This window comes from Adiantum capillus-veneris, chromosome 25 (genome assembly GCF_014529385.1).
Source record: "Adiantum capillus-veneris isolate H3 chromosome 25, ASM1452938v2, whole genome shotgun sequence".
NCBI lineage: Eukaryota > Viridiplantae > Streptophyta > Polypodiopsida > Polypodiales > Pteridaceae > Adiantum > Adiantum capillus-veneris.
This window is the reverse complement of record NC_140955.1, coordinates 52,070,594-52,094,181: the sequence shown is the minus strand read 5'-3', so window position 1 is coordinate 52,094,181 and position 23,588 is coordinate 52,070,594. Positions and strand designations below refer to the sequence as shown.

General features: G+C 43.8%; 1 protein-coding gene across 2 annotated transcripts in view; it reads right to left on the bottom strand.

Annotated features, from left to right (window-relative positions):
• LOC147424882 (cysteine--tRNA ligase, chloroplastic/mitochondrial-like) overlaps positions 1 to 23,588 on the bottom strand; it is a 42,916-nt gene that overhangs the window by 3,306 nt on the left and 16,022 nt on the right. The gene's annotated exons all lie outside the window — the stretch shown is intronic.

Here is a 23,588-nt window from a genome sequence, read left to right as displayed (position 1 = left end):
CACAATCCATGCTTATCCCAATTGAAGCTCTCTCTCTATAGATTGGCCCTCAAGTAGTCTCGACAGCTACAGGGGAGGAGACTCTAGATGTTGGTATGCACAAATGTCAGCCTGGCTTCAGCTGCATGGCTTTGCTATGGATGCATTGCCACCCTTTCAATACTCCTTGGGCACACCGTGACTCGCATGCACACATTCAGAGATCAATGAACAGGATCTCAAACAGGGGACATGGATGAGGAGTTGGGGAAGAAAATGGCTTTTTACAAAAGGAGTTTTCTTCACATTACTCGGGATAAATTTATTTTACGGCCAAGATAAATAGATTTTAACTAGTTGCACGGGCTTCAATGTGTTACAGGATAGCGTTGGACCTCCTCCCATCAGCTGCAGATAGAGACACGTAGATACACTTTGGAACCCCCAGAGCAGCGGATCTACCAACTATTGGAGAGGAGCACTACATATGTTGTTCCATGCAGTACGTACTAATAATGCATACTAGTCATCCAGTACTATAGTACTGATTGTTTTTTTTTAATGCCTTCATTTTTCAAATAGCTTGATTATTTATAGGTCGAATCCTTCGATTTCTACATTCTGGTCCTGTGCTAAGAAAGTGTTACAATTGCATTCTGCTTTGGGAACCTAATACCTATAATTGGCAGCCTACTTCTTTTGCAAAAAAAAATTGAGTTAGAAGCTTCATGGTTTCACATTCTATGTATATGTTCAATATCCATTCTTTAGCAATGTGTGCACAAAGACACTCGCTCTTTAGCTCATATCAACATACAGACATTTGTATTGTATATGACATGCACACATACATTACATGACATATACGCTGTCACAAAGTGATGACGTGTTTGCCCGAGAGCATGCGGGAAACCCTAACCCTGATTGCTGCTGAAAACCCTAATTTTGGAAACCCTAACCCTAAAACCTGAAAACCCTAAAATCTACCAAAAATCCTAACCCTAACCCTAATAACTGTCATAAACCCTAACCATAACCCTAGGGCCACACAGTGAGAATTCCGGGAAATGCACTGGCATGATGACGTGGCACCCAGGGTAGTTTTCGTACGACGTACGGAACGTCTTGTTCCGTACTGCGGGTCACGTACCGCCCCGTACGTTTTGTACGTTTTTTTTTTTTTTTTTTTTTTAAATAAAAGCAAAATTCACAATTGTGAATGGATTACATTGAGCAGCCCAACTCTCTCTCTCTCATGCTCTAGCCTCTTCCTATTTAAGCAATGCCTCTCCATCTTGTTCTCCAACACTTCCAAGCTCTCAATGCTCATTGCTCTCAAGCTCTCAATGCTCTCAATGCTCATTGCTCTCAATGCTCTCACTCCTCAATGCTCCCATGTTCTAGCTCTCAAGTGACAAGCTCTAGAGACTAGAGTCTTGCCTCTCCATCTTCTCTCCATTGGGTCTCTCCCTCTCAAGCTCCCATTGAAGATCTCATAGTGTCAAGTTTCTTTAAGTGTAAAGTTTAAACCCAAGGGCCTGAGCCTTAGACGTAAGAATTCTTTGTTTTTTTATTTTGAACGTATGTAACGTCATCGTACATCTTAATATTTTTTAGTTCGTTTAGTACCGCACATCATCGTACGTGTACAAAACGTACGGGACCGTACGAGACCACTATGGTGGCACCTTACGGAATCTCCCGAAAATTGCGTGGGCTGCTTTTTGGCTCTACGCAATTCAAGATAGAAAGAGAGAGAATATTTGCTTTATTTTCCTAAAGCTCAAGATGTTGGGTTAAAGGCCTAAATAACCCCTTTTTGTACATTTTTATACTTTGTCCAGGTTCAATATTGAATCAGTATTGAACCTGCACACATTTTTTAAAGGTCACTTATAATAAAAGTGGGAAAACCCAAAACTCACTTACTGAGTTTTCCCCAAAAACGTGAGCTCTCTCTCTCTCCCTCTTCGTTCTGCTAGCGCTTCCCTTCTGCAGCACAATGCCTCCGCTTCAAGCCTCAAGGCCTGCACATCTTCGCGTGCTCTATCACTTGCACACACCGTCGCGCGCTCATCAACCGGTATCAGAGCCAGATTAGGGTTTCAGAAGCTTTGCACAAGTGGCTAGACAGCAGGCAAAAGGCTTCTCTCGCGTCAAATTTCGGCTTTCATCGCGAAGCCCCTTGCTTCCGGTGTCACCTAGGGTGATTAGGGTTCCCAAAACAGCCTAAAACAGGCTGAAATTAGGTCAAAACAGGTAAAAACCAGAAAATTACAGGTCAAAACAGCAAAACGCAGGTGTTCTAAATCAATTCCCGTGAATGCCCCTTGCTTTTCCCACTCAAAACAGGTCCATTTGATGCAAATTGATGCGCCAAAACAGTAAATTTGCAGAAATTTCAGAATTGGACTGTTTTATGTACACAAATTGAGGTTTATGTATGCCTTTTGTGGGTTTATGCAAGTACGCATCGGGAATACTTGTTAATTGCTGAAATTTTCAGCACATTGTATGCAACATGTGGTACATTGTGATCACTGGAAATTTTCAGATTTTGTGTAGACACTTTCTGCTGCATTTTTATCCGTGCAAATGGCCTCTACTTTCTCGTTGTCTGATGCCAAGAGCTTGATGGAAATCAAGCGATTTGACGGTACGGGTTTCGACCTATGGCAGGACAGGATGCAGGGGATTTTGTTCCTCAAGGATTATGAGGACGCCCTTTTGGCTGTAAAGCCTGAGGATATGCCGAATGAGGATTGGGCCAAGCTCAACAAGAGGGCAAAGGCCTACATCAAAATGGTTGCGACTGATGACATTCTGGTGGACATAAAGGGCTTGGACAGTGCACATGCAATTTGGCATAAGTTGAAGGCCACTTATGAGAATGCCACCCCTGTGAATCAGGTGCATTTGATGCGCAAACTGGTGAATGATGCTTGACGAAGCCAAGTCGGCTTCTGAGCACTTAAGTGCTTTCACCAGTGTTATGAGTCAGCTATAGGATACTTGGCTTCAACCTTTTGATGACAAGATGAAAGCCATATTTTTGTTGATGGCTTTGCCAGACTCTTGGGAAACGCTTGTGGTTTCTTTGAGTAATAGCCCCAACCTCACATATGATGGAGTGCGAGGCTCCATCTTAAATGAGGAAATTAGACGCAAGTCTAGTGGTGGGAAAGGTGGCAGTTCTGCTTACAATACGAGAGGCAGAAGTCAAAAGCAAAATACAGGTACCAAGACTCAAAACAGAAGCAAAAGCAAGTCTAGGGATAAGGATGTGACTTGTTATCAGTGTGGCAGAAAAGGCCATAAGAAGCCAGATAGCAAGTATTTCAAGAAAGAGCAGGAAAGAAAGAAGGAATCACAAGAGAAGAAGAAGACAGAGGATAAGAAAGGGGAAAAATCAGCAGGTACCTCCTCCAAGGATTCGGAGACTGTCAATGTATCCTCTAGTGTGGTTATCACAAAGTTATCCGACAGTGAAGAGATCTTGGTTGCAGCTTCATGCCCCTCAGATGTTGTAACAAATGCAGAAGACATGCTTATCTCACGTAGAGATGTCATTGATACATTGCTAAGTGCAAATGATGGCCTTACACAATCTTGGATAGTAGACTCGAGTGCCTCATTTCATGTGACTCCATCTGTGGAGTGTTTTGCTTCTTATCATGCAGGCAAGTATGGCAAGGTTAACCTTGGGGATAACCATGCTTGTGACATTGAAGGAATGGACACTGTGCGCTTGGCATTAAACAATGGCCAAGAGTTTATGCTTAAAGATGTCAGGTATGTACCAGGCATCAAGAAGAGTCTATTGTCTGTTGGCCACATGGATGCACAGGGTTATACAACCATTTTTGCTAGGGATTCATGGAAGTTGCTTAAGGGATCAATGCTCATTGTCAAGGGATGCAAGAGTGGTACATTGTACTATTTACATGGCAAAGCTTTGCCTGGCAAGTTTCTTGCAGTGGCTGAAGTTGCTTCTCATTTGGAGTTATGGCACAAAAGACTTGGCCATAAGAGCCAGAAGGGACTTGATGTGCTCTTCTCTTTGAAGAGGGTTGATGTAAAGGGCACCAAGTTAGATTTCTGTAATGACTGTTTGTATGGTAAACAAAAGAAGTCTTCTTATTATGCTGGTGTCTTGTGCAAAGCTAATGCTCTTGATTTAATTCACTCCGATGTATATACAATGCCTGTTAAGTCTTTTGGTGGTGCATTATACTTTGTTACATTCGTTGATGATTGCACTAGGAAAGGCTGGGCATATTTGTTAAAGAATAAGAGTGAGACATTTAATGCATTTAAAAGGTTTTATGCTTTTGTGACCACGCAAAAGGGTAGTAAGCTTAAATGTCTGAGATCTGACAATGGGGGGGAGTACACGTCTGCTGAATTTCAACGTTATTGCGAAGAATATGGGATTAAAAGGGAGTTGACAGCCCCTTATAATCCATCTTCTAATGGTGTGGCTGAGAGGTATAACCGTACTTTATGTGAGAGAGTGCATTGCATGTTGTCCACGGCTAATCTCCCTCATGGGTTTTGGGGAGAGGCTTTGAAAACTGCAGTTCATGTATACAATCACTCTCCTAACAGTACGCTGAAAAATGACATTCCAGAGGAGGTTTGGTCTGGCAAACCTGCCTCTTATGATCATTTGAGAGTGTTTGGCTGCGAGGCTTTTGTCCATGTTCGTAATGACTTGAGGACAAAGCTAGATGCCAAGTCCATCCAAGGACTCTTCCTAGGTTATGGGGAAGAGGGTGAAATGGGCTACAGGATATGGTTGCCTCATTTTAAGAGAGTAGTACGCAGCCGAGATGTAGTGTTCAATGAGGCTAAATTGCTGAAAAATGCTACATCTTCTGAAATTGACAAGAAATCGGTCAAATTTCAGCCTCTCTTGCCACCTATTGATGTTGAAAAACAGCCTCAGGATGCATTACCGCAAGCTGAAATTGATAATCAGCCGGTTAACCTTGAGCCAGAAGAGGTAGGACATGATTTAGATGCTCCAAATGAGGATGGACAACCACCTGTCATGGCTGAAAATGATTTTCAGCAGCATGAGCATGTTGCAAATGAGTTGCCTCCTGATGTAGAACCTGTGCCTGAAAATGTAGATCATTGGGTACGCACGTCTACTCGTGTCAGAAGGTTGATACAGCGCTTTGAGCCCTCTTTGCATCATGTTATGTTGACAGATGAGGGAGAGCCTCTTACGTGTAAAGAGGCAAAGACATGTGAGTCAAGCAGTAAGTGGGAGCTTGCAATGCAAGAGGAAATGAAATCCTTGTATGCAAATGATACTTGGGATCTTGTGACATTGCCTAAAGGGAGAAAGGCTCTTCCTAACAAATGGGTATACAAGATTAAGATTGTGGATGAAAAACCCAAGTACAAGGCAAGATTGGTTGCAAAAGGATATGCACAGAAAGAAGGAATTGATTTTCAAGAAATCTTTTCTCCCGTTGTAAAGCTTACAACTTTACGTGTCCTTTTTGCTCTCCTTGCGGTGCTTGATTTGGAATTGAATCAAATGGATGTAAAGACAGCGTTTTTGGTGACATTGAAGAGGACATATACATGTAACAACCTAAAGGTTTTGTAGTTCCTACACGTGAGGAACTTGTATGAAAACTGAAAAGGGCTCTGTATGGTTTGAGACAATCATCACGACAGTGGTATAAGAAGTTTGACACTTTTATGCTATCTCAAGGCTTTAAACGTCCCTCTTCGTTCTGCTAGCGCTTCCCTTTTGCAACACAGTGCCTCCGCTTCAAGCCTCAAGGCCTGCACATCTTCGCGTTCTCTATCACTTGCACACACCGCCGCGCGCTCATCACAAGAGAGCTTGAGAGAGGAAAGAGATTTTGCTTTCATTTTAGGCTTTTGATCTGCAGCTTTTGGGGCTCTGCTTTTGGCATCCCTTGTAATTTAAATAAGTGGTGAGGGCTACACTCTGCAGAGCATCTGGACGCAGAGTCTGAGAGTGAGACCCAACCACTCTTGTACTTTGAACTCAGATTAATACAAAAAAGAAATACCGAAAGGGGCGCCAGTCTTTGGGGCCAATATCTCTAGGCACGGAACTCCGTCGGGCCACTATAAATCAATTGTGAACTGTGAACTGTTTTGAAGTGGTTATTTGGTGTTGTCGCGATCGATTCTTGACTTGGAGTGTCCAAGTCTGTTACAGTGGTATCAGAGCACGGACAATTTCTCTTCTACGGGAAATCCGATCCCAAAAAAAAAATTCCGCGGCACCTATGGCTTCATGCAAGGATCAGTCGACTCCCTCTGCATCCGGAGATGCGGGAAGGATCACAACGAAGATTCGGCAAGGAGTATGGCCCACCTCGGCCTACTCAGGTGGAGCAATGAGAGATGGAGCATCGTCAATTGATCGGCGATGCAACAAAGATGATGCTCAATTTTGCAAAGGACCCAAAATTTACAAAATATATGAGCAAGACTTCTTTTCAAGAAGTGCACGAGCAGTGGGCAGAAAACCACACCACCACCCCCGAAACCCGCTCTCAAGAAACCTTTTGCTCACAAGAAATATTCAGAGAAGGAATTAGAAGAGGTGGTTGATACACGGATAGCTCAGCTTTTTGACGCGCAAAACAAAGCTAAAAGGCACGGCAAAAAGCAGAAGAAAGGCACCGACTTCCCGAGTTATTTGGGTTGTCAGCCGACATTTGATAAGGCAAAGAAATAGAAGAAGCGGGTTTGATTTGAAGAAGTACCTAGTTCTTCTTCTTCTTCTTCTTCTTCTGACAGTTCTTCTAGCTCTTCTGACTCGAGCGAACAAGACCGCAAAGGCAAAAAGCGAAGCAAGAAACAACGCTTTGAAAAGGGCAAGAAAAAGTAAAGAAGTCTAAATCTCACCAATGAGTGACAGTTCAACAGAGGACTCGTCTACAGACAGTTCAGACTCTGACAACAGAAACTTTTATGCAAAGAAGAAGAATTTTTACAAAGCCAACCAAGATGACAAAAGCAAGAAAGTTCGAGAGTTTAAGGAAGGTGGACAGTCAATTAATTTGACACGTTTTCTGGTTATAGAGATGCTTCAAAGGCTTTGTCTTTTGTACAGCAATTTGACATCGCTTTCGCGGGAGGACGCTACTCAGAGCACTCTAAGATTCGGAGAGTTGCCTCTTACTTTAAGGGGAATGCTCGAACTTGGTGGTCCACGCTTCTTTTAAACAAGACTGCGCCAGTTAAATGGCTGAAATTTAAGAAGCTTTTTATTTCTTCTTGGCTGACTCAAGAGTATGAACGCGATATACGAGTTGCTTGGAACAATCTTCGGATGACCAAGAAAGATACAGTGGACGCTTATTGCGAGAGATTCTGGAGCTCTTTTCTACCCGCCTCTTCATTCAAGAAGATCTCGTTCAGAGAACAGATTGAGCGGTTTACCTTGGGTCTACCTACAGAGATCCAAGATCACTGCTTGGAACAGAAGTCAACTTCTATTCAGGAGTTGATGAGTCATGCAAAACGGGGTTTTGCCATTCACTCTGGTAGTCTGACCTACCCCATTGATGATGTCATGACACAACGAGCCAATCAGACTTCACGGAATGAAAGTAGAAAGAGAAAGAGCAACCCAGAGAAGAAGGATGCACGACCCAAGCTTACTCCTCAGTAGAGAGCTCGCTTCATCACGGAGGGGAAGTGCTTTGGATGCAGGGAACATGGACATATCTCCGCGAAGTGCCCTAAAAAGGCACAGAAAGAACAGAGTGACGAGGATGACGATGAGGTCAATCGGACATCGATGAGGTCCCAATTGGATCTAGATGCGATTGCTAGCTACATTGCCGATAAATCATGGTCTAAGATCAATGAATGTTGAATGTCATGTGATGTCTTGTGATGTCTTGTGATGTCCTGTGATGTCGTGTGATGTGACTGTCGATTGATACATGTGCTAGATGTGTTCCTAGTACATAGGTACTAACAGTCAATGTCTGCTAAAACGGTTTATGGCCTCTGTATGTTTTGCACGCATAATCGAGGGCGATTACAATGCTTTCAAGAGGAGGGTATGTCACAAAGTGATGACGTGTCTGCCCGAGAGCATGCGGGAAACCCTAACCCTAAAACCTGCAAACCCTAAAATCTGCCAAAAACCCTAATCCTAACCCTAACCCTAAAAACTGTCATAAACCCTAACCCTAACCCTAGGGCAGCAGGCTGAGAATTCCGTGAAATGCGCTGGCATGATGACGTGGCACCGTACAGAATCTCCCGGAAATTGCGCTGGTTGAATTGCGTGGGCTGCTTTTTGGCTCTACGCAATTCAAGATAGAAAGAGAGAAAGAATATTTGCTTTATTTTCCAAAAGCTCAAGAGAGCTTGAGAGAGGAAAGAGATTTTGCTTTTATTTTAGGCTTTTGATCTGCAGCTTTTGGGGCTCTGCTTCTGCAAAGCATCTGGACGCAGAGTCTGAGAGTGAGACCCAACCACTCTTGTACTTTGAACTCACATTAATACAAAAAAGAAATACCGAAAGGGACACCAGTCTTTGGGGCCAATATCTCTAGGCACGGAACTCCGTCGGGCCAATGTAAATCAATTGCGAACTGTGAACTGTTTTGAAGTGGTTATTTGGTGGTCGCGGTCGATTCTTGACTTGGGAGTGTCCAAGTCTGTTACATACGCACACTCACTCTCCCCCTCATGAGCGTTTATCATGTCACACAAAGTTAATATATTTGGTTTTGTACTTATGTATTTTATGGTTCAGAGTTGAGATCGAGTACCATAGCTTGCATAGTTACAGGGAATGGCCATTTTCAGGTCGCCGTTCCCCATTCCCAATCTAGCTTCCCGTTCCGAATCGTCGTTCCGTGTTCCAGACGTGGGTGTTCGAAACAAGGACTGTCAGTTCCTACCGGTTGCCGTTCCCCATTCCCCATTCCAATTCCCCGTTTTGGGTAACTAAGACCATAAGACCTTGTCTAGCATACTTTACATATTGTCTTTAACGTCTCTATCTACCTTGACAAGACCTAGTAGTTGCAATAGGCCTCAAGATAGCAGAACCAGAGGGAGGTACACCACACACCAACATGCGCAGATTACCTTCCAACCCCTTGAGAGGCAAAGAAGAGTGTATATTTAGCTCGTCTTATGGAGGAGTTGGGCCAACTACTATTCTTCTTGAGATCTGGATTTGAAGTAGGCATGGGGACACTTTTAGGATGGAACAAGCACCAACACCCATTACTTCTGCCAACACATGGAGACCATGGTGTCAGCTCAGTCACCGTACCATTGCCATCAATGTCTCAATCCCAAACTTCCACTGCCGGTATAATACATGATGCAATTGATAGACCACACACAGTTAGATCACAGGATCATGATGGTCTACTTACTGAGCATTTATGAACGCCCGATACATTCACACCTTTGTTGGCACATCCAGTTGACTCAAGCAAGCTTCAATAAGCATGAGCTGAGTCGTTGGGCAAAGAGAGAGAGAGAGAGAGAGAGAGAGAGAGAGAGAGAGAGAGAGAGAGAGAGAGACGATATCCGAGCAAGAGGACAAGCTAGATTTGAGAGAGGGTTCTCTATGCTCGATTATATACTTGCACCTCAAGCTATGATCGAGGAGGGCTATCAAAGATAGTTCACTTCACCATTGAAGTGTGTTGCTAAATTAATTTATTTGAAGGAAACATAATTCTAAACGAATTATTGGATTTATGAGTGAGAGGGTTTTCTCACTTGAGACACCAGGAAAATTTATTCTAAATGAATTATTAGAATTACAAGTGTGAGGGTTTTTCTCATTGGAGACATCCGAGTACAAATTTTTTTAGTGCGTCATTCAGAGTAATGACGTAAATATCTGTAAGGCCACCAAGAACATGTCTTTTTGATGTGTCACATAGGATGTGTAACAGGGAGCATTGAGAAGAAGTATTCGACCTAGAATGGACATCTCTGATGCGCCATAGGATGGGTGACATAGAGCATCGCGAAGGAGATTGTACTGTAAGTTTGGTAAGAAAGTACTAGGTGATGGGTATTTCTGATGCGTCACAATGTGAGTGATGGGGGCATCGAAAAGGGAAAATTCCATAATCGGGAGGAAATTCCGAACAGAGTTCGAATTGTGCACAAGAAATGAGCAGCCACTTAGAGCTGTGCACAAGAAATGAGCAGCCACTTAGAGTTAGAACTCTGTACAAGAAATGAGCAGCTATTGAATGAAGATGGCTTTAGAGGAAATTTTGAGGAAATACATATGCTTTTTGAGAAAGCATGTTCCTTTTCGAAGGGCGAGTGACCCTACACGTGCGAGAGCTCGAGGGCTACCCACAGAAGTGATCCGCATGTGAATCGGAGCGCAAAACAGAGAATTACAGCTTGCTGTAATTTTTGGGTTTTGGCCGATTTTGATGCCTACAAGTCCTAGGAGCTTCGGGGAAGGTAGGGAATCACTGAATAGGTGTGTTGGTGCAAATTGGAGGCCAAAAACAGAGATTTCAGCGTGCTGTAATTTCTCGCCAGGTTTTGTAAAGTGCGTAGAAAGTAACTGTTTACTTGGGATTTTGTCCGTGGAGACTTCTATTGTGGTTATGCTGCCGAAATCGGGTTAGAGTACGGAAATCTCAGCCCGATAAAAGTGGGACAGCTTGTAGAAGTTTACAAGGTTTTGTCAAGTTTAATAAGATTAAAGAAATACCGAAAGGGGCGCCAGTCTTTGGGGCCTACAGGGTATCGATGTCTGCTTGGAAGCACTCTAGGTGCCTTGCCGTGGTTTGTTTAAAGTGTAATTCCTAGTCACAGGTTTATTCGTGAAGTTCCTATGTGTCGTAAAGTTCAAGTAAAGTTTATGAAGTAAAGTTTCGGGTGAAAGTTAAAGTCTACCGCCCTAAGTGCCGGTTTCATGGTTCCGTTACCACGACAGAATCACTTTTTCCTCGAGAAGTGAGCCCTGGTTAGTTTCGGCGAAGACACAAAGCATCGGAACTCGACATTACACTATGGCTGACAGGACAAAGGACGCCAAGGAAGAGGGTTCCTCTTCGCAATACAGACAGGTTGTACTTCCAGTGTTCAAGGTTGGCGAGAGTTCACGGCCACCACTGTCTGTACCTTTCGTTGATGTGAATGCTCCACAAATTCAAGGGTTTATGACTGGGCAACTAGACGAGGATGCGTTCTGTCACAAACGGGAGCGCATAGCAATATAGAATATACTCGGATAAATAGAATTTATCACTTAATACTGAAGCCAGAGGATATATATATATATATATATATATATATATATATATATATATATATATATATATATATATATATAGAGAGAGAGAGAGAGAGAGAGAGAGAGAGAGAGTGTGAGAAGATCGACACAATACTGGGGACCAAAAGATGGGTTGGTCCCCCCCCGTAATAGTATCTTTAATACTGAGGAGAAATCTATACAAGCACTTGAACCGAACGTATTACACGTTCGTTCTAGAATAAGACTTGATGGTTCCCGGAAGCCTCGGCTTCCGATTCCTAGGGCAAAACCCTATTCCAAGGAACTTCCGTTCCTTATTCCAAATCCTCAAGAATCAAGGTTCTCGCCTCTAGATCTCACCTTCCAGACTCAGGGCATGGCATCCCTGCAACTCTTTTCTGACTCTGTTTCCAGAGTCCTCTTCTCGCAGAACAACTCTGCTTTCTCAGACGCGAAGTCCTTACCTGGGAATCTCAACTTCCGGATCACTACTCGAGAGACTACCTCTCTCCGATCCGTGGATCTACTTCCCAAACTTGGGTACGAAACCCTTGGGCTGATCTGGCTCTAGTTCCTCAGAGCGCTTTCTCCTGTAGAGGCTCATGCCTTCCTCTGCTCCTACTCCCTCACTAAGAGGAAGTACACCTACAAACAAATACTCAGAGTTCATAACATGAAAAATCGTTACCTTCAAAGTCTCGACGCTCGAAACGCAACTCAGTTCTCGAAAAGCAATTCCCTAGAAGAGGTCTCTACATAGAAAATCCTCTCTTCCAATCCTACACACAAAAGAGGTGTGTTCTCGCGTTCCTTCTCGTAAATCAGCCCCGTCTACGATGTTTATGGGCTGAAAAACAGAGAAAAACAGCAACTTGTCGCGATGGAAACACGCTTCGTAGGCACTTCACTTTGTAAGGATTCTAGTCGCTAATCCTTAATTAAGTGCTTAAACTCATGATTAAGACTTAAGAAACTGAAACTGAACTTAGAACAAGACTTAGAAGACTCTGTGTTTGATTGATTGAAAGTGTGATACAAGGGTTCCTTTTATAGGAATTGAATAGTCATCAGTAAAGAGGCATGTCTCTTTGTGAAGAGACATGACTTTAGGCGAAAAGACACATCCTTTCGGCGAAGAGCTGCAACCATTGGGTGAAGAGTCGCATCCGTAAGGTGAAGGGGTGTGACTAGTCGTCGAAGGAGTGTGGCTTTTGGCGAAGAGGTATGTCTTTTGGGCGAAGGGGTGTGACCATTCGAGATCAGGAGTCCTCTTGGGTTAGTCACACTTCGCATCTGCATCTGTAATGAATCAAGAAGAGTGTAACAAGTCACAATCGTGACTTGTTACACTTGATTGTGACTTGTTACACTTGATTCATTACACTTGTTAACAAGTCACGATTGTGACTTGTTACACTTGATTCATCTGTAATGAATCAAGAAGAGTGTAACAAGTCACAATCGTGACATTCCCTCCCATTTACATTAAAACCCCGTGTTCAGATGAAAGTCTTCCGCTTTTCAAAGAATTCTTGAAGGAGGTTTGGGTACTGCTGCATATCTTCATCCGTCTGCCAAGTTGAGTCTGACTCATCAAGATCCATCCACTTGACAAGAAATTCTGTTGTGATCTTTCGTCTTGTTTCTTTTTGTCTTACATCAAGAATCTTTTCTGGAACAAGAATTATGTGTTCATCTTCAATTTCTGGCACATAAGAAGATAAGTCTGGAATTGGCGAATCTCCTTGTATGTATTGTTTGAGCCAAGAAATGTGGAAAGTTGGATGAAGTTTTCCCCATGAGAGTGGAAGTTCCAACTTGTAACTGACAACGGAGTACTTCTTGATTATTTTGAAAGGTCCATAGAAGCGAGGGCGCAACTTTGGAAAGACCGATTCCACAGTTTTGTAGCGATGAGGTGCTACATATAATAAAACCAAATCTCCCTCTTGGAAATCTGCATGTCGTCGATGCTTATTTCCTTGTTTCTGGTACTTTTGTTGAACATGAACCAACTTGTCACGTACTTGAATAAGTACATCTTGCATTTCTTGAACCAACTGATCTGCTAGAGCTACTTTGTGTTGAAGAACAAAGTTTGTCGGTATAAGAGGAGTATGCCCATAAGCTGCTTGGAATGGAGTCATGCCAGTTAGTGAATGGATAGAGTTATTGTATGCGAACTCTACAAGTGGCAAATACTCTTCCCATGATCCCAATCAAATTTGTATGTAATGTCGAAGCATTTCTTCCAAAATTTGATTCACTCTTTCTATCTGCCCATCAGTTTGACGATGGTATGCTGAGCTGAATAACAAATTTGTACCAAGGGATTTGAAAAGGGATGTCCAAAAATGCCCTGTGAATTTTGGATCTTTGTCTGAAACAATAGACTTTGGTAATCCATGTAATCTGAAAATGTGTTGCACAAACAATTGTGCAACGTCTGGTGCCGAGGCAGCTTTCTTGCAAGGAATAAAGTGTGCCATCTTTGAAAACCGATCCACCACTACGAGAATCTGTGCATTGCCTCTTTGAGAACGAGGCAATGTAGTGATAAAATCCATGCTGACACTTTCCCATCTTTCTTGAGGTACGGGCAAAGGATGAAGTAACCCTTGAGGAAGTTGTCGAGAAGCCTTCATTGTTTGACATGAATGACAAGCTTTGACAAACTTGATAACATCTTGCTACATTTGTGGCCAAAAATATGTTGCAGATAACAATCTGTATGTCTTGTTGATGCCTCGATGAGCAGCAAAAGGAACTTCATGATGTTCTTGGATCAAAATTTTCCGCAATGGTGTATTGTGTGGAACACAAATGCGATCAATGTAATACAGCAAGTCATTGACAATGGTGTAAGCTGCAAACATATTCATCTCTGCATATTCATCTCTGCAGGAGTCGGAGTAGAGGATTTAAGAGCTTGAAATGCATCCCCAAAATCTCGATCTGTCAAATACTCATGCTTGAAACAAGCAGGTATTTCCATCTGCACACCGGAAATGGCAAAGTTGATGGCTCGAGGAAGGCGGCTTAAGGCATCTGCAACTGCATTTGCAAGGCCTAGCACGTATTGAATAATTATATGAAAATTTGCCAAGAACTCAACCCATCATCCTTGACGAGGATTCATCACAGGTTGAGTAAAAATGTATGTCAATGACTGATGATCTGTCTGCACCACGGAATCTGCGCCAAGAAGATAGTGTTTCCAAGTGCGGTAAGCATGAACAATGGCTAAAAATTCCTTGTCATAAACTAGGTATGTCATTTGTATGGCTGAAAATTTGCGGCTGTCAAAAGCAATGACACGCTCATTTTGCATAAGAACACCTCCAGAAGCACGATCTGACGCATCGGTCATGACCTGAAAAGGTTGAGTAGAATCTGCAATAGCCAAAACTGGAGTTGTCGTCAAGGCGTGTTTAAGGGCTTTGAACGACTGTTCTGCTTCTTCAGTCCATTGAAGTTTATCCTGTTTGGTAAGCTCAGTCAAAGGAGTTGCAATGTCGGAGAATTTGTGGACCTTGGTATGATAGAAGTTTGCAAGTCCCAAAAAAGAGCGCACATCTGAGATGGTGAGCGGTAAAGGCCAATCCACTATGACCTGTATTTTCTTGGGATCGACTGCAACGCCACTGGCAGAAATAATGTGACCAAGGTATTCCACCTAATTCTTGAAGAAATCACTTTTCTTCTTATTGATGTATAGCACATTGGTTCGCAAAACTTGGAAGACAAGCTTCAAATGTTCCTTGCGATCAGCCATCGTTCGACTAAAAACTAAAATGTCATCCAAATACACGATCACGAACTTGTCCAAGTATGGTTCGAATATTTCATTCATCGGCGTCATGAAAGAGGCTGGGGCATTGGTTAACCCGAATGGTAATACCAGAAATTCATAGTGACCATACTTTGTGCGAAAAGTTGTCTTGTACTCATCACCAATGCGAATGCAAATTTGGTGATACCCTGATTTTAGATCAATTTTGGAGTAGATCTTTGCTCCAAGTAGTTAACTGATCAAATAACTCGTCAATGCGAGGCAAGGGAAACTTGTTTTTGATCGTCAACTTATTCAAAGCACGATAGTCGATGCAAAGACGCATAGATCCATCTTTCTTTTTGACCAATAGAACAGGAGCTCCAAAGGGACTTTTGCTTGGGCGAATATGACCTTTATCCAACAAATCTTCTAGCTGCCGATGTATCTCTTGAGACTCTGAGTACGAAACTCGATAAGGGGCTCGAATTGGTGGAGGTTGGCCGGGGATCAAATCAATGGGATGATCCACGGGACGCCGAGGAGGCAAAGTTGTTGGTAGCTCGTCGGGAAACAAGTCCAAATGTGGTTGAAAGAAGGGTTGCTGTAAATAGGCAATATTTGAGGAGGATTTAACTTCTGCTTCTTTTGCACCGGGTTTAACATCTCTTAACATGATTAAGGCAGTAGCACAATCACGTTTTCGAACCAGCCGTTTGACTTGTAAAGCAGAAACCAATATAATGGGTTTGGCACTGAAAAGACCACGAAGCTCTATTTCCTGTTGCTTGTGAAAGAGCCGAATTGAGTGATCTCTGAAACTGATTATTGGATCATACTGAAATAACCAAGATTGGCCAAGGATCAAGTCGTAATGTGACAAAGGCACAACTGAAAAACCAAGCTGATCCTGGTAATCTTGTATCTGAAAATCCAGCTTTTCAATCCTTTTGTTGCACTCGAGGAAGGAACCATCAACAAGTTCTACTTGGTAAGCTGCCTCACTAGGTTGAGTTTGAAGGCGCAGTTTAGTAATCAAAGATCTGCTGACGAAATTAGTAGAACACCCACTATCCACAAGAACATTGATTGGCTGCTTGCCAACAAAGCCAAGGAGGCTGAGAACCTGGTTCGAAAGATCCACTGGAGCAGTGACGTGATTCCGAGCATTCATCATTAAGGCACTTACAACCTTGGAAACTCGAACACAACGTGCTGCTTGTTTGCCTTTGTCTGGGACAGGAGGTTGGCTGTGGATAGGTTCTGAAATTGTGGTCTCCATGTGAGAATTCTGGCGAGGATTTGAAGGATTTGGCTTCTTGGGGCATTCATACCACCTGTGATCTCCATGACAAATTGTACATAAATCCTGTACGGTTGGAGTTGGAGGTTGAAGGAGTTGATGAAGAGGATTGTTGTCCAGAGGACGTATTCGGCCGAAAATCACGACGACCATTCCTTCTATAATTGGGACGATTGTTTCGTCGATTCTGATTATTTGCCGAAGAGGAGGCTCTGGAAGTGGCTGCTTGTCCAGAAGATTGGGGTCGAAAAGAAGTTTGTCCAGCAGAGTATTGTCTCGAAGAGTGAGCTCCTGAGAAAGAATGCTGATTCTGACCACCTTGTCCTTGGTAATTACGTTGTGAAGAGCTTGCAGAATTGGAAACTCGATCACCAGAAAGGAAACTTCTGAGTGGGCGTCGATTGTCACCAAGACGCTCAACATAAGCGATTGCAGCATCCAGTGTGGCAGGGTTAAATTTATGGACATCATCTCGCAGGGAAGGCTAAGTCCGTCAACAAAACTGTGGAGTTTGTCGAAAGGACTGAGAGTCTCTATCTCAAGAGTTAATTTCTGAAACTCTGAGATGTACACGGCCAAGGAACCAGTTTGGCTCAGGCAGCGGAGAGAAGACCGGGCGTGGAAATCAGCATTTGCAGGCTCAAAAGCCTTGCAAAGAACGCGCCGGAATTTGTCCCAAGTAGCGGCGATTTTTCCATCTTTGATGCGACGACGCCACCAAAGGAATGTAGTATCCTTTAGTAGAGAGCTAACCAAACCAACTTTCTTGCTTTCAATGAGATCAGTATTTGAAAAGTAAACCTCCATTTTGAAAAGCCAATGGTCCAGCACGCGCTTATCGCGGCGACCATTGTATGGCTCGGGCAACTTTGCATCTATTTTCTTTTTTTGTGCTATGTTTATTATCTTAAAAAGATATTTCAATTCAAGATTGTCTACCTCTAGTTCCGGAGCGTCGACTTGCTCAGGAACTGACTCTGCTACCGAAGAAACTGAATGGGTAGCTGGCTGCGTCCTCGAAGAAAAGGCCTGCAGGACATCCAATCGTGTGGTCATCGATGCAAGACCAGTGGAGAGGGCCTCCTGGAGGACGGACATCTGTTCTCTGAGGATGGCTATCGGATCGTCTGGTGCAGCACTGCCTGTCTCTGACATTCTGACGGCTCAGAGGGAATATCTCGGAGAGGCTGGAGAGGTGTGGTTGTCGTAAAAGGGTGAAGCTGCTGCTGATGCTGCGTCCCACTCCTCTAAGAAATCTGGTCCAAGATCCGAATCCTCGATATCTTCCACCTCGTCGATAGGAGGTGTGTCGTATGGCGTCAAAGGCGTGTAGTCCAAAAGCTGTAACTCACTGTGAACCCGAACTAAAGGCTGCTGGGAAATGATGTCGTTTACTGAATCCACGCAACACTCCTTCAGAGAATAGGCCAAGTGGGGGTACCGGCTCAATATGTGCTCGTAGTGTGGCAAATGAAGAGGCTCGCACGTAACTATGATATGCCCTGTGAGCGCGAGGCATGCCGATGAGTGACATAAACCAAGTAATTTTGTGGCAACACTGCTGGCTGTAATGCAGGTACAAGAGCAGGCTTGGGTGCCGGAATGAAGTCGGGAACCTGTCTTTCCTCTGGAACTGGAACTGGAGATGGGGAATCCTAAATGAGAATTACTTCCGGTTCGAATGCGGGTTCCGATTCGGGTACGGGTTCTGGTTCGGGGGTATCTGGTATAATTATCACTTCGGGAGCCTGAGGAGGATTTTCTGGCAGTATTTCTTCGGGCACCTCGTCTATGTACGAGAGAAAATTGACGGGCACGTCGAGGGCATCGTCTTCCATGACTCTGAACAAGCCCGCGTGTGCACCTGGCGATGGCCAGAATAGGTAGCGTTGAGAATTAGCAGAACAGAGAGCGATGGATTTCCTTCACGCTAGCGCTGGTTAGTCATTTCGCTGGTTGCCGTTGGCCTTTTGTTTTTTTTGTTTAATTAATCCCCAAAGGGTGCCACTTAAGAGTTGGGTTGGGCGGCCGGCCAAAAACCCTTTTAATTAAAAGGGTGGCCTTTTTTTAAAATCCAATGCTGGCCTTTTTAATTTAATCCCAAACGCTGCGCTGGTGCTTATTAAAATCGAACGTTGCCTCCAGCGAAAACAGCCAGCGCTGCCAACGTGGGCTGCAGTGTGTGAGTTGCCGGGTGAAGGGGCGGCCTAGATGCACTGGCTCGCGTCAGATGCGCAAGGGGGGGGTGCGACTCTTCATGGGAAAAATCGCAAGTCGTCCACGCGAAGAGTCACCTACTGCTGGAGAGACTTACTCCAAGAGAGCAACCGGTATTCCGCAACACCCACTCTGTCTGCCATCTTCTGCTTATCTTTATGTAAGTGGTTGAAAAAAAAGATTACCTCATGCTGACATGGGTCCTGGCCATCTTTCTTCTGCTTCCATACAACTCCGGGAAGGGGGAGAGTTGCAGCGAGGGTGAGAGGCTCACAACCTTCGGGTTCCGGGAAAAATTTGCTCTGATACCACTGTAAGGATTCTAGTCGCTAATCCTTAATTAAGTGCTTAAACTCATGATTAAGACTTAAGAAACTGAAAATGAACTTAGAACAAGACTTAGAAGACTCTGTGTTTGATTGATTGAAAGTGTGATACAAGGGTTCCTTTTATAGGAATTGAATAGTCATCAGAGAAGAGGCATGTCTCTTTGTGAAGAGACATGACTTTAGGCGAAAAGACACATCCTTTCGGCGAAGAGCTGCAACCATTGGTTGAAGAGTCGCATCCGTAAGGAGAAGGGGTGTGACTAGTCGTCGAAGGAGTGTGGCTTTTGGCGAAGAGGTATGTCTTTTGGGCGAAGGGGTGTGACCATTCGAGAACAGGAGTCCTCCTGGGTTAGTCACACTTCGCATCTGCATCTGTAATGAATCAAGAAGAGTGTAACAAGTCACAATCGTGACACACTTCTTCGCAACGGAACTCGCGCACTGGGTCTTGGCGACATCTGGTACACTTGGGGTAGCCATGGACATCACCGGCAACGTCTTCTTTGCGGATGAAATTTGCAGTAGCATCTTCTTGCAAAAATTGATCTCCTCCTCTAAGTGAGGGCATGTGATGCTTTTATAGCACCTGGCCACGGCACGAATAGTTGAGCGCAGGCTGCTCACGTAGAGATCGCGGCTGGGTTTTTTTTTTCCCCCCCACTGTTCTACTAGAAAAAGAGAGAGAGAAAACGCCGGCTGATTTGTTACTTTATTTATCAAATGGCTGCCCACTTATTAAGTGGGCGGCCGGCGTATTTTAAAAATAGTTTGAATCTGCCCAAAAACTCAATAAAACCTTATAGGTTAAAAACAATGCTTTCACAGCAGCACTTCCCAAGCGTCCCTGGATGCAATCACATCCACAGTTGCAATGCAGACATAGACGAAAGCATCTGCTTTCCCAAAAAGCAATCCCGCTTTCTCAGAAAGCATCCGTTTTTCCTCAAAGTTTCCTCTAAACCCATTTTCATTCAAGTGCTTGCTTTTCCTTGTGCACAATTCTAACACAGTTTGGAATTTCCTCCTGACTATGGATATTCCCTTTCCGATGCACCTGTCACCCACCTTGTGACGCATCAGGAATACCCATCACCTAGTCTTTTCCTACCGAACTTACGGTACAATCTCCTTCACGATGCTCTATGTCACCCATCCTATGACACATCAGAGATGTCCGTTCCCGGATGGTCAGATACTTCTTTCCGATGCTCCCTGTCACCCATCCGATGTGACGCATCAGAAGTACCCGTTCCTGGTGGCCTTGTAGATATTCCCTTCCACAGGGCTCCCGTCATTACTCTGAATGACGCACTGGAAATACTCTGTACTCGGATGTCTCCAGTGAGAAAAACCCGCACTTAAAATTCCAATAATTCATTTAGAATTATTTTCCTTTCAGATAAAGCCAATCTAGCAACACGTTCAGGACACGGTTGCTGCTATGAACGTGTTTTCTCGGTTGGTGCAAAATCCCAGGTTTATGGAATTTCTTTTAGCTCCATCAATGTCATAGTAGACAAGGCAACTTTCTCATGCAGGAGAGTCCATTGAGGCTCAAACCCAGGTCCCTTATGCGTCCCAGCAGGGCAAGGAGCACTCGCATGTTGCGGAGTCAGTTGGGGCTCCAAGGCAAATTCCTTCTATCCACCAACAGGTGGTTAGGACGCCTATTCCACAGGCTTCACCAGTTCAGCCAGCCATCTTTCGGAGTCCAAAAGTTGGTTTAAATGGACACGGAACCAATTTTCAAGCTATGCGTCAAGTTTTTCCACCACCCATGGTACATCCTGGGTATTTTGGGGATGGATTTGTGTTTCAGAGCATGGCTGGTTATGCGCCTGGAAACCAGCAATATATGCCGGAAACAGTCTTTGGGGGTATGCAAGGCATGATGCCAAACCCCATGTATGGTAACATTGGCATCCAACAAGGGTTTCAATGCAATAGAAGTGTACATCATTTGACAAAAGTATGAAGGTCTCATTAAGTCATTTGTACACATGTTTGACAGTTTTTCTTGCAGATGCATGCAATGATAAAAGGGTGCTTACCACACTAAATCATCTATGGCATGTATAGTCACCAAAGTATTGCAGTGTTACCTTAAAGCTTTTGGTTTGCAACCCACGTATTCCCCAACTCAAGTCACTTCAGTAGAGCAAAGGTCAAAGTGCTTGGCACGTGCTCAAAAGAGGGGTGATGATAGAGCTAGCACCTCACATGTACGTAAGGATTCAGTGCAATAGCAGTGTACATTGCTTGACAAAAGTATGAAGTCTCATTAAGTCATTTGTACACATGTTTGACAGTCTTTCTTGCGGATACATGCCATGATAAAAGGGTGCTAACCACACTAAATCATCTGTGACATGTATATATGGCATGCAATCGAGGACGTTTGCGATTTTAAGAGGGGGGTATGTCACGAGATTGTGACAACCACTATATATATTTGTTGGTTTCTTTCCCTTAATTTTTATTTGATTTTTGGGACCCTCTTGTTAAAATCACAAATGCTCGGACATTGCATGGCCAGTGTGAAACGGTCGTTGGCCAAGAGTTTCACTCGCAGTCAAAGAAGGGCACGTCACCACGAGATGGTCGAGCCAGTCGGGACTGAAATACGAGCGGTAAAAGGTTGGCTAAGTTTAGTTCAAAGTCATTTAGGCCACTCGGCAGGACTTTTAAGTTGGTGGGTACTAGGAAGTTAAACCAAAGGGAGTCAAATGGACATTTGGTAGTAGAGGACCAGCATGCAAGCCAACACACACCTTCCAGAAGCCTCATTCAAGAGGGGGCGTCCAAAAGTGAGGAAAAGGCTAAGTTTTGGACTTCATGAGTGTGCTACACAGTGTGTGTGTGTGTGTGTGTGTGTGTGTGTGTGTGTGTGTGTGTGTGTGTGAGAGAGAGAGAGAGAGAGAGAGAGAGAGAGAGAGAGAGAGTAGTGGGTGCCGGACCCAGGTGCTCAAAGCTTTAATGGAAGGCTTGCCTTCTCCCTTGCTCTATGTAGCGCAATGGTTTGCTCTGCGCATCTCTCTCTCCCCTTTGCACAAATGGTAATGCCCCTCTAGTTGGGCTTCTCAAATGACCATGTACAGTACTAGGGGATTTATGCGCGTTTGCCAGACCCTTGTCATGAAGTAGCTAGTCCACGTACACATAGGGTTAGATGTGCACGTGACATTGACAGATTTAGCAAGCAAGCTCATTTCATTCCAGTGAAGAAAACAATCAAGCCGGATCACTTAGCGAGAATGTTCATTGCCCATATTTTCAGATTACATGGCATGCTTGAGACAATTGTCTCTGACAAAGATCCCCGATTCACGAGTTTGTTTTGGAAGGCTATGTGGAAGAATATTGGCACACGGTTGCAGTTCTCATCATCTTTCCATCCGCAAAAAGATGGGCAATCTGAGATTGCAAATACAGTCGTACTCGATTTATTGAAGTCTTACATTTCGGATCAGAAGACTCAATGGGAAAGGTTTTTACCTTTGGTGGAATTTGCCTACAATAACACGATCCACTCTTCGACGAGGAAGGCGCCATTTGAGATTATTGAAGGTGCTCCGAAGGTTCCACCCTTCTTAAGCACGAAAGATAAGATTTTTGAATCCGACCACTATACGAGGGACTTGGACCCTACTTTTGCCAAGGTCCGGGAGGCTTTAGAGAAATCTTAGGAAATACACAAAAATTAAAGGAGGACGATTGGGTGCTCTTACGTTTTAAGAAGGCACGCCTGAGAAAGAAAGAGGGAAAGGAGCGGCTTTTTTCAAAGCTTAGCATGAGATACTATGGACCTTTCCAGATAAAAGAAAAGATAAATGATGTCTCCTTTAGACTAAAGCTGCCCGATACTTGGAGAATTCACAATGCTTTTCATGTGAGTCTCTTGAAGCCTTTTAAAGGCGATGTGCCCGATGATGGGGAGCCAGATGAGCAACCCGAAGTGGAGGAAAGCGAGGAGATACTCGTTCCAAAACAAATATTGGCACATACAGATAGAAAGATAAAGGTAAAGTGATAATGCGGTTCTTGGTTAAATTCAAGAACTATCCCGCTTTGGATGTGAAGTGGATGGAGGAGGAGGACCTAGCAAATACTCCTCAGATTGTGAACCTTTACCTTGAAGCATTCGCTTTAGCATAGTCTACTCCGATAGAAACCCCAATTTCAGCATGGGCGAATCTAGTGCAACGGGTATGCACAAGAGGGGAGTCAGTCCACTCCTTTGTCAACAAATTGCCCCGATACTTTCATTTGATATAGAGTCACTGATGTCCTTTTGGGTTTCAGGGATACTGCTGAGCTAACAGTATTCTGCTCTATGACTTTATGAACTGGAATTCCCGATAATAAAAATGATACTGATTGATTTGTACTTGATTTGTTTAAGTGCAGGACTGATAGACGAAATGACTGCAGTATTTCGGTCTCATAAATCTCTCTAGACATGATTGCAATATGAATTAGTTAATCGGACATCTGTGAGGTCCCAACTGGATCTAAATGTGATTGCTAAATACGTTGCCGATTAATCATGGTCTGAGATTTAGAATGATATTTAAATGTGATTTGTCATGTGATGTCCTGTGATGTGATTGTGGATTGGTACATGTGCTAGATGTGTTGTTCCTAGTGCGTCGGTACTAACAGCCAGTGTTTGCTAAGACAGTCTATGACCTCTGTCTGTTTTGCAGGCGTAATCGA